The following is a 12,598-nucleotide window of genomic DNA, read 5'->3' as shown; positions in this document are numbered from 1 at the left end:
CCATGGGCAGGGACATCTCCCACTAAACCATCTCACCCAAGGCTTCATCCAACATGGCCTTGAACACAGCCAGGGATGGAGCATTCACAACCTCCCTGGGCAACCGATTCCAGTGCCTCACCACCCTAACAGGAAAGAACTTCCTCCTTATATCCAATCTAAACTTCCCCTGTTTAAGTTTTAACCCATTACCCCTTGTCCTGTCACTACAATCCCTGATGAAGAGTCCCTATCCAGCATCCCTATAGGCCCTCTTCAGATACTGGAAGGCTGTTATGAGGTCTCCACGCAGCCTTCTCTTCTCCAGGCTGAACAGCCCCAACTTTCTCAGCCTATCTATCTTCATACGGGAGGTGCTCCAGTCCCCTGATCATCCTCGTGGCCCTTCTCTGGACTTGGTCCAACACTTCATTGTCTTTTTTATGTTAGGGACACCAGAACTGCACACAATACTCCAAGTGAGGTCTCACGAGAACAGAGTAGAGGGGCAGGATCACCTCCTTTGACCGGCTGGTCACGCTCCTTTTGATGCAGCCCAGGATACGGTTGACTTTCTGGGCTGCTAGTGCACACTGCCAGTTCATGTTCATTTTCTCAACGACCCCAAGTCCTTCTCTGCAGGGCCGCTCTGAATCTTTTCTCTGCCCAGCCTGTAGCAGTGCCTGGGATTGCTCTGACCCAAGTGTAGGACCTTGTACTTGGCATGGTTGAGCTTCTTAAGGTTGGTATCAGCCCACCTCACAAGCATGTCAAGGTCCCTCTGGATGGCATCCCTTCCCTCCAGCATATCAACCGAACCACACAGCTTGGTGTCATCGGCAAACTTGCTGAGGGCGCACTCTATCTCAGTGTCCATGTCAACGATGAAGATGTTAAACAAGAGCGGTCCCGACACCAGCCCCTGAGGGACACCACTTGTTACTGGTCTCCAGCTGGACGTTGAACCACTGATCACAACTCTTTGTGTGCAGCCATGCAGCCAGTTCTTTATCCACCGAGTTGTCCATCCATCAAGTTGATGTCTCCCCAATTTAGAGACAAGGATATCATATGGGACAGTGTCGAACGCTTTGCACAAGTCCGGTTAGATGACATAACTGCTCTACCCCTGTCCATCACTTCCATAGCCCCATCATAGAAGGCCACCAAATTGGTCAGGCAGGATTTCCCCTCAGTGAAGCCATGCTGGCTGTCACCAAGCACCTTGTTGTTTTTCATGTGCCTTAGCATGCCATCCAGGAGAATGTGCTCCAAGATTTTGCCAGGCACAGAGGTGAGACTGACTGGTCTGTAATTCCCCAGGTCATCCATTTTCCCCTTCTTGAGAATAGGGGTTATATTTCACTTTTTCCAGTCATCAGGAACTTTACCTGACTGCCATGATTTTTCAAATATGATGGCCAGTGGGTTAGCAACTTCATTCATCAGCTTCTTCAGGACCCATGGATGGATTTCATCAGGTCCCATGGACTTGTGAACATTCAGATTTTTAAGGTGGTCTTGAACCAGATCCTCTCCTACAGTGGGCCCAAGGTCTTCATTGTCACAGTCTCTGAGTCTACCTTCTAAGACTTTGGTGGTGCGGTCAGAGCCTTTGCCAGTGAAGACCAAAGCAAAGAAGTCATTCGGAACCTCAGCCTTCTCCTAATCCAGGGTAGTTAGTTCTCCCGAGAGCTTCCTCAGGGGACCTATGTTGTCCCTAGTCTGTTTTTTATTTGCTACTTACTTGTAGACTCCCTTCCTGTTATCCTTAACATCCCTGGCCAAGTTTAATTCTAACTGGGCCTTAGCCTTCCTGATCTTGTCCCTAGCTTCCCAGACAACATCCCTGTACTCTACCCAGTCCGCCTGTCCTTGCTTCCACCTTTTACGAGCCTCTTTTTTCATTTGAATTTTCCTCAGCAGCTCCTTATCCATCCAAGGAGGTCTCCTGGCCCTCCTGCTGCACTTCCTTCTTGTTGGGATGCAGCACTCCTGAGCTTGTAGCAGGTGATCCTTGAATATCAACCAAGAGCCTTGGCCCCCACTGCCCTCCAGGGCTATATCCCATGGAACCTTACTAAGCAGGTTGCTGAAGAGGCCAAAGTCTGCTCTCTTGAAGTCCAGGGCAGTGAGCTTGCTGCACGCTGTTCTCACTGTCCTGAGGATCTCGAATTCAGCCATCTCATGATCGCTGCAACTGAGGCTGCCCAGGAGCATCACATTCTCAACAAGCCCTTCCCTGTTGGTGAGCACGAGGTCAAGCATGGCACTTCTCCTTGTCACCTCCTCTATTACTTGCAGAAGGAAGTTGTCTTCCACACAATCGAGGAACCTCCTGGATTGCTTGTGCCGGGCAGTACCGTCGTTCCAACAGGTGTCAGGGTGATTGAAGTCACCCATGAGAACAAGGGCCTGTGAGCGTGAGGCTTTTCCTATCTGTCTGTAGAGTGCTTCATCCACAGGTTCTCCTTGATCAGGCGGTCTTTAACAGATCCTCACAGTAATGTCTCCCACAGCTGTTTTCTCTTTAACCCTGACCCACAAACTCTCTGTAAACTGCTCACCTGTCCCCAGACAGAGTTCCATACTCTCCACCCTATCCCTAACATAAAGGGCAACTCCCCGCCTGCTGGGCCTGTCTTTTCCAAAGAGCCTGTAACCTTCCATTCCAACACTCCAGTCATAGGAGCCATCCCACCATGTTTCTGTGATGCCTATTATATCATACCCCCATAGACATGCACACGTCTCTAATTCCTCTTGTTTGTTCCCCATGCTATGGGCGTTTGTATACAGGCATCTGACCCGAACTCTAAATGAAGCCGGCTCGTTGGCTGGAGTGGCTGGAATATCTCTACATTGCTCCAAGCATTTATTACAGGTGTTGGCAACTGACTGGGTGTGTTGGGATGGAACGATGCCCCCCTTCCCCAGCACACCTAGTTTAAAGCCTCCTTGACCAGTCTGGCAAGCCTCCTACCAAAACTGCTCTTCCCCTTCATTCAGACCAGCTCCACCAGCCCCCAGTAGACCTGGCCTACAAACTTTGGTCCCGTGTTCAAGACACCCAAACCCCTGACTATGACACCACCCTTTTAACCATTTATTAACCTGGCTAATCCTCCTAGCTTTTTTAAGGTCCTCCCCTGTGTCCTGGAGAATTGATGAAATGTGGAGTTTGAGATCAAATACAAAACATGAGACATTACCTGGACTTGTCCAAGACAATGTCCCACACAACATCCTTGCCTCTAAACTGGAGAGGCGTGGAATTGATGAATAGACCACTCGGTGGATAAGGAATTGGCTTCATGATCATATCTAGAGAATTGTGGACAATGGCTCGATTCCTAAGTGAGACCAGTGACAAACAGTGTCAAGGTCTGTACTGGGACTGGCCCTTTGTCAGTAATATGGACAGTGGGGTTGATTGTGTCTTCATCAAGTTTGCTGATGACACCAAACTGTGTGGTGTGGTCAACATGCTGGAGAGAAGGGATGCCATTCAGAGGGACCTTGGCAGGCTTGAGAGGTTGGCCAGTGCCAACCTCATGGAGTTCAACAAGGCCACGTGCAAGGTCCTAAACCTGGGCTGGGACAATCCCAGGCACAGCTACAGTTTGGGCAGGGAAGAGATTCAGAGGAGCCCTGTGGAGAAGGACTTGGTGGTGTTGGTCAGCAAGAAACTGAACATGAGTTGGCAGTGTGCTCTCAGCCCAGAAAGCCAACCGTATCCTGGGCTGCATCAAAAGAAGCGTGATGAGCAGGTTGATGGAGGTGATCCTGCCCTCTACTCTGCTCTTGTGGGGCCCCACCTTCAATGCTGCATCCAGCTCTGGGCCCCCCAACATAAGAAGGGTGTGGACGTGTTGGAGCAAGTCCAGAGGAGTCCACAAATCAGAGGGCTGGAGCACCTCTCTTATGAAGACAGGCTGAGAGAGCTGAGCTTGTTCAGCCTGGAGAAGAGAAGGTTCTGGGGAGACCTTAGAACAGCCTTCCAGTATCTAAAGGGGGCCTATAAGAGATCTGGGGAGGGACTTTTTACAAGGTCATGTAGTGGTAGGACAAGGGGGACAGCTTTAAGCTGGCAGAGGGAAGATTTAGATGTTAGGAAGAAAATCTTTACTATGAGGGTGGTGAGGCACTGGAACAGGTTGCCTGGAGAAGTTGTGGATGTTCCCTCTTTGGAGGTGTTCAAGGCCAGGTTGGACAGGGCTTTTAGCAGCCTGACCTTGTGGGAGGTGTCCCTGCCCATGGCAGGAGGGTTGGAACTACATTATCTTTAAGGTCCCTTCCAGCTCAAACCATTCTATGATTCTATTACTCTATGAAAGTTCCTTGGCATAGTGTAAGTCTTGATCGATCATCAGAGAGATGAAGGCAGTAATCACATCCCAAAATAAATGGCAGTTTATGGAACCAGAGGGGAATCATTCACCTGAATATCTACCTGTCGGTTACAATAGTAATGGAGCACAAAATTGCTGCTTCATCTTGAAGAGCTGTATTTGGAAGTGACCATGAAAAAACTGCATCTGATTGAAATCACACTGTTCTTCAATGGATTGCACTCATCTTTTGCAATGTCAGTGAATGTTTGTCAGTGTCAGTGTTTGGATCTTCAGCTTATCCTCTCTGTATGGAGAGGTCACATAAACTTGCACAGGGACTGGAGATCATCCTTGTTGCCCACTAAAGAGGAAAACTACGACCATAAATGCAAAACAAGGCCATTTCTCGCCAGCCACTCTCCTTTCAAGCTGTGCTGAAGGCAGTGTGTATGCAACAGAAGATCTGCCGCTGTAGGTCTTGCCTCCCTCATTCCTCTGCACTCTGTCAGGGACTTAATGTCTTCCTTCATATAACTGCCTACAAAATCAGTATGAGATAAAGCTAAGTGGAGCACTCTGAGGTTCATTTAAACTAACCTTAATAAAATTATTTCAGATTAAAAGTGATATAGAGGCCCATGGTATTATCAAATTAAGTGTTTTCTTGGCTCAAACTTCTATTTAGAGCATGTCTTCTGTAATGCCCATGTTGTTAAATATTACAGCATTAGGTATTTTTATAGCATTGAAGGGGCATCCTTCTGGTTTTTATGGATGGAAGAATAATTATATACTGTGACAAAAGCTTAGAAAGAGGAGCAGCTGTTCAGTCTTATCCAGTGGGAGCTGTCAGAACATATGAGTCTATTTTTCCAATTTTTGCTGAAGTACTGAAGGAAATTGGCATTCTTGATTTTTCTAACATAAAATAGAGCAGAGAGAAACCCTTCCTAATCCTCTGCAGGCCATGATTAAATAATGAATTTTATCCAATTCAAGTAAGGCTCAAAGAAAAGGCAAGCAGAATACTTAAAACACAGAAAACAAAACACATGAATGCCAGGAGAATTCTGGAAGTTATTTTGATATATAAAAAAAGGTTATCTTTCTCCACAGTTACTTCCTCCCTGAGCCTGCCTGCTGACAGGAGCATTTGATTTAAAAGCACATTAGGGTAAAATTTGTGCTCTTCCTTATTATTCTATCACCACTATCCTCTCTCCATTATATGAAAGGGATATGTCCTATGCTTGTGTAGTGACAGCTAACTTTCAGAGTTTAAGCCCAAAGAAAAAAAATTACATTTATGTTGATTTCACAAATTTCTGACAAAGATTTTTTAAGTAAGATGAACTTGTCAATATGATATACAAAAAAATGTACATATTTTACACTTCTTGGCATTCAGTGTTTGGTAAAAACCACAAACAGGCCGTTGGATGAAAAGAATAGAATAGCCCAACTACTTAAAATCCAGAACAGAATAAGTAATAATGTAACACATTACAGCTTTCCCCATATCTTTAGTACTGGAAATACTGATTTTTACTCTACGGGGTAACTGTGGTAAAGCAACAAGAAAACAGAGACATTTATCTCCCCTTAAAAAAAAAAAATCTTATCAGTAATAGATGGGTGTGTATGCGTGTGTGTGTGTTCTGGATTTTGGTTTGTTTGGGTTTTTTTTCCTGTTGGGTGAGAGTGAAAAAAAAATCCCTTTGGGTTAGGAAAGAGGAAAATTTCAACTAAAAGAAATTAAATCACTGTGTTACAAGTAGTTGACTTTGTTCATGCTATCATCATCATCATGGCTTGACTTCATGGATGAAGATTTGGGAAGGGCTTTACCCACACTTACTACAAGCGCACTGATGACTAAAAAGGCCAAAGTGGGATAGGGAAATCCGGTTGCAAAAAGCATAGTGAAAGGTCTCCTTGGGTGGTATAGGCGGGACGTGATTCTTTCTACATTGTCTTTCCTCCTCAAGGCTAATTCTGCATTTGTTCTCAAAGGAGACAATGGCGCTATGGAGCGACCAATGTCCTGAACCGCCTGCATGCAGGGTTGGGTCTGCAGATTCCAGTGCGCCTTATCACCTGCCGTTTCGTCCCTCGCCTATCGCTACAGGGCTTTGCAAGCGTGGGTAAACCCTTCCGGCCTGCACAGTGGGTTTTTTAGGTGAGGCACAGCATGCGCGGAACTGGCCCCACCCTTTACACCTGAGATTTATCTGCCAGGGCCTAGCGAGCTTGGATGGTGACAGCAAAGTCCTCAGGTCATAGGTTTGTTTAGAGTATCCTTCTCTTAGATGGATGGCCTTACAGAGCTAAATGAGCTCCATCTGCCCGGGTTTGAAGTTAGAGTTGTCCTTCTCCTAGGATGCTTGCCCAAAGGCTGGTGAGCCCATCCTGAGAGTTGTCCTTCTCCTAGGATGCTTGCCCAAAGGCTGGTGAGCCCATCCTGCCCATGGACACACTTTGTCTGACCCTTCAGCTGAGACCTGTCTGGAATGGGAGACCCTACCAGAAGCATATGCCACCACCAGCATAGCTCCCAACCTCACAAGGGCATGCAATCTCTTTCCCCACAACAAGGGGGTGTCCGTGAAAGAGTGTTCATGCTATAGAACTGTGTAATCATGCCAGTGGAGACCAGGCTGTGTGCTTTTTGGCTCTACATGTCTCACTAGGTTCTAAAATGGACTCTGAAGAGATTTCTTCCCATGAGATGATGGTGACCTGTGTCATTCCATCCTGTTGGTACCAGCCATGATGCTAATTTGTTATTGCATCACACACTATTTCAGTAATGCACTTGGAAATGAGCTGGCAGTTACCAAAAAGATATGGGCCGGAGTGTTACGTTCAAGTTTGTGGCCAAGAAAGTATGTGTCTGTCCTGCACTCCACTTGACAAAGTTTAACTTGAGACTCCTCTCAGACAGCCCCTCGTCTGGCTACCAGATTTTCGGTTCATAGCTGTGAATCACTGCAGAAAAGAGCAGTTGCAAACATTTGAAACCACAGTGCTAATAATAACACCTGCAATGTATTATGAGAAAAAGCTGCTGGTATGATTTTAGAGGAGGAAGTTGGAAGAAGGAAAGAAAAAGCCTATTTTGCAAAGATTCCATTCCTAAAATTGGAGCTTAGATTTTAAACAGGTGTTAGGTTGCACAAACATGTTTCTACCCCCACCTATTTTAAAGGGGCTTTGGGTGTGCTTTCACAGTTCAGTGATCCAGACTTTATAACTCTGAGTAAGGGTGTTTTCCCTGGTGCAAGAGAAACTTCAATATTTTTAACTGCTTTAGTGTTGGGGGGGAGAGGAGGAGGATGGGGTAGGTGGAGGGTAGTGTTGTCCTGTTTAAACTGCGGGTTTACCTTTTAAAATCAGTATAAAAAATAAGATATCAACTCATTCACTCTTCCTATGCAGAGACACAGCATTGGTGACAAATGCCTAAAAAAAGTGGTGCTGTACCTGAAGGTGGAAAGCCATTGCTCTGCAGAAGCATAACTGTGAATGTCTTTCCATCCACCACTGACTTAAGCAAGTCATGTAACTTCTGCATTTCACAAGCAGCTGCAATGACACAGTGCAAAAGATCTATCATACAATAATTAACAGAAGTTAATATCCTTGAAATATCTTTTTTATGCTCCTTTTTGCCTAAGAACTAAGAAATACCAGTTTGCAATGTCTAGATATACTTAGCTGTTGTATTTATCCTTATTCATGATAACATGCAGAAAATACTATAAGCAAAGTGATAAATCAGTTCCCCAGAGTACAGATCATCCATAAAAAAGTAATGCAAAAATAATCAATTCAAAGTATTTACAGCAGATGGAGCCATACATTTTGCTTTGATCATATGTTACATGATACTCCAAGGTAAGGCATATGGTTTGGCAAGGATAGAGAACTGCCTGGGATGCCACCTAACCAAGAAGTGGAGTTAGGCACTAGAAGGCGTTTCATAAATGTATTAACTTCTGGAAATAATTGTTGTAACATCAATAGAAACAGCAGCTTAAGAAAAGATTGTTGCTGTATATTGGTATCTTAATAGAAGTCACTGCTCAAGTCTAAGGCTTCATTATATCTGCCCAGTAATTTGAAGGAACTCCTGTGCCTGCTGGCTTTTGTTTATAGATCACGTAAAATAAGCCCTGAAGAGAGAACAAAGGTTTCAGTACACGCTATCAACCAGAATATATGTGCAATGTTCGTGGGGCATACTTGGAAGGTCTGAGCTCCTTCACAACCGAAGTGTGCATACTGGGTGCACACACTGGCATATTGTTCTTTATCTGAAATAAACACCATGCTTATTTTTACTGCTGCCATGATCCAGATGGGTATGTTTCCTACGCTGCATCTGCATCTTGTGTAAGCTACAAAACTTGTGTTTACACAGAAAGAGTAAGGGAGATTATTTTTGCAGTTTCTATCAGAATGACTTTTATCCCAGTGCTGTTAAGTCCAACAATTCCTATCTTACTGTATTTTAATTGGAACTGAAGTTTGGATCCCATATGCTTGTAGAAGCTTATTCTACTCCCGTGTTCTGAACTGAACCATTTTACATATTTGAACTTCACTCCCTGCAGTCCATGTGCAAATTCGTAACCACAGTGTCAGCTGCAAAAAACTAACTGAAATTAGAAAAAAACAAAACAACCAACCAAACAAAACCCCCAACATCACAACTTTTTTATTCTCCACTTCAGTATCCGCTTAAGTATCACTTGTGACACCAGTAAAAGTAACTGGTCTGAAATTGTATCTAGAAACTTCAAAGATACAGTAATGAAGAAATTGTAGATGTCCTGACCCTGGAAACATTCAAGGTCAGGTTGGAAAGGGCTCTGAGCAACCTGATCTAATGGAAGGTGTCCCTGCTTACTACCGGGGAGGGGTGGACGAGATGACCTTTGGTGGTCCCTTCCAACCCAAACCGTTCCATGATTCTATGACTCAGTAATGCTAACAGGACTGGACCCAAATATCCCAAATTCTCAACAGCATTATAAATATTCCCTTACCACCTAGAAGGATTAGGTGTGGGAGAGGATGGTCCAACAGGCAGGCACCAGCTAGTCCAGCTGTTGTGAGAAATACATTCAAAGCATATGAGGTGGCTGATTTTGTAGAAGGAACAGAAGAATATTTACAATTCCTAAAGCGTGATGACCACCAAACTTTTAGAGAAGCAGCACTCCTCCTCCCTTCACCATGTACTATATATACTCTGTCCAGTTTAGATATATTTTTCATCATCATGTGGCTCACTCTGAACTGTATTGCATCTCTGTTGTACTTCATTTTCTCATATACTGCAAAGTGAATTAAGGTGTAGGGGGAAGGACATAGTAAATATGAATCAGTACCGCACCTAGTAATCTGCTAATCCATATGTCTAAGCATTTATATAGAAACACACCAGATAAACTGCATTGTAAGAACAGTCTGTAATTAAGCATAACTGGTTTTGTAAGCTTTCCCATGGCTTGCCTTTATAATGCCAATTTCTAGGCACTGGTAAATTACTAAATATTCACCTTTATAAAAATTTTAAATTCATTCTGTTTGATGTCTGGAATAAAAGTTTAGATTCTTCCCAAAATTAAAAGTCACTTTTTGGGTAAGTGGGAAAACAATGCACTTTATTAATTTGCTGTGTTTACTTACTAAGATCTTCTCAGCTAAAAAGTGAGAAATATTTCTGGGCATGAAAATGAATAAAACCCAATATAATATATAAAATATGTACTATACATAATGCAAAACCAATTTATTATTATATTATTAATAATAATTTTTATTTTTTAAGTAAGAACTAAATGGTGATCTCTCCTGAGCTGTCTGAAGACATTTTCTCATGAGAAAAAGGACAAAAGCACAGATAACAGATTGTATACAGGAAGACTGTCCATTTATTTCAAAATTGGAGATTTCATAAAATAAATTGGAACTATTCACTAGTAAATACTATTCTTATTATGGCATAACAGTTTCTAAAAACATTTTCTTTTCTAGTGTACCAACTATACAGAATAATATATTTCTTTCTCACGAAAATTAGCTCTGAGCAACAAAGTGCAAACACTTAATACATACCACTGACTGAAAGCATTCAGAAGAAATGTATTTGAAAGTACATTAAAATACATCTCCTTCAGTATATCTTTTGGTACCGCTCAAATCCTCCCAGCATTTGCTCTCATTTAAATAACTATCATTCTTCACCACTTGCCAAAGAGAAACATTTATTTTAAATACCACATTCCTTCCTTATAAATTATTTCTCCAGGATAAGAAGTCCCTTATTATCTCTTTAGCAAACTAGCACTCCAGAGTGCACTTTAAACTGGAGAACTTTAACAAGAAGGGTAAAAAAGTTTATTCAGTTTTTTATACAGCAGAATACAATAGCACAGTGGTACGCCTACTAAAATATGTTTTAAGACAAAAGAAGTTGAATTTTTATTACAATAAAAATATACTTATTTGACTTGTGTAAGTTATTTGACATAAAAAGGTGACCACATTATTTCTCTCAAAAAAAACGAGCAGCATAGAATTTGAAAGTGACTTGATTTAAATCAGACCAGTAATTTCTAAGTAAACAGTAATGATTTTCTCTTACAGTCTTAATAATGGCCATGAATCAGGATCTCACTGTACAAATTGGTCCTCAGACACAGAGCAAATCTATTCCATGAATCAAGGAGATTCCAGGAAGGCCCAGTGAAAGTAATGAAACTACTTGGGGAATAAAATATTACCTGAACTAACACAGCAGTGAGGGCAGGATCGATCCTTTTTTGGAATGGTAGGTTTTAGTATTTCTCACTGAGGTAAAATTATTTGTATTGTTCCTTCTAACCTTTTCATGACAAAAGAAGTATACTGATCACTTGCGGGCCCATTTTATGTTCAGAGACATTCCCCTCATGGTTAGAAAATCCTACAGGTCTCATTTTCCAATGTCAGCAGTAGCAGCTACCTGGAAAGGAGTCATCAAAAGTGCCACTGAGGTGGAAGGAAGTTTCCCATGTACAACATTTAGAGGAGAGAAGAAATATTTTGATGTTCCACAATTTTAGTTAACCCTGAAATAGACATGGCACTTGAAAATAAAAGGGTTAATTTTTCACCCTTTGTTAGCTTTGGAGTCATGTCAAGCAATGGACAGAATAAGCAAGCCATCCTATTCAGACTATGACTTTTCCAAATCATTTCCAAATCATACATCTACCTCTCATTCTCCTGCATGAATAGCTTCATGATATTGTGGTGGCACGGGTGGGAACAAGCCATACTGCAACTCCTGTTTAGATACAAACCTGGGACATGAACAATCCTAAGTTGGGCAGCTGTAAATTAGTGTTATCACTGATATGTCAAGGGGAAGAATTTGATGTTATTTACCTGACAAAAAACTGCAGAGTGTGGAAATAACAAAACTTAAGGGTTTTTTACTTCTATTGCAGTCCACTACCTATAAGTTCAATGGAAAACAGCAAGCAAACTATTACCAAGGTAAGAGCTTTCAGCTGTACAGGTTTGGGAACTTTAATGGCCACATCCCAGCCTATAACCTCACCATCATCTTCCAGCCATTTGTTCCCTGCTGCTGTCTCTTAATAGAAAATGGAAGTAGCTGTTAACTTCCTAAAAGAAAGAGAGTGTTGATCCTGCAGAATTTAGGCAAACAAATGCTATTCGTATACTGGGGTTAACTGAAGTCAGTGGCACTGTGTTTGTACATTGGAGTCGAGGGGATCTTGCACTAAGGGCATTGCAGAGGCTACAGCTACTTCCTGGCCTGTGTTATCAACCCGTTTAAGTTCCCTGGAGGACAGATCCTGTAGTGTGTGCTTAGCACACAGATGTGTTGCATTGACTTCCACAGAAGTAGAGGAGCTGAACACATCACTAAATGCATTCAAGTTTGCGCTTGGCAAGAAGGGACTCTAAGTACTTAAAGCTAGCATAAGTGATAATGCACTATTATAACTATTATCTTGTTAGACAGTTGAGTATGATCCCAAATACGTTGGTCAAATTAATCTTTTAAAGCTCTGATTCTGTGGGGATTGATGCAGAAAACCATAAAACCAAAAATCACTGGGTATTGCGTGGTACCCCTGTAAATTCAGTGGAACACTACTTGCATAAAGCAGTTACAGTCAGTCTAGTGGGCTGGAGTAAACTTGAGAGTCTCCAGAAGATGTAGAAGATTTAAATGTATTTAGACACCAAATACCAACATG

Source organism: Lathamus discolor, chromosome 6, assembly GCF_037157495.1.
Source record: "Lathamus discolor isolate bLatDis1 chromosome 6, bLatDis1.hap1, whole genome shotgun sequence".
In the NCBI taxonomy this organism is placed as follows: Eukaryota; Metazoa; Chordata; class Aves; order Psittaciformes; family Psittacidae; genus Lathamus; species Lathamus discolor.
Note: the sequence above shows the minus strand (reverse complement) of the source record.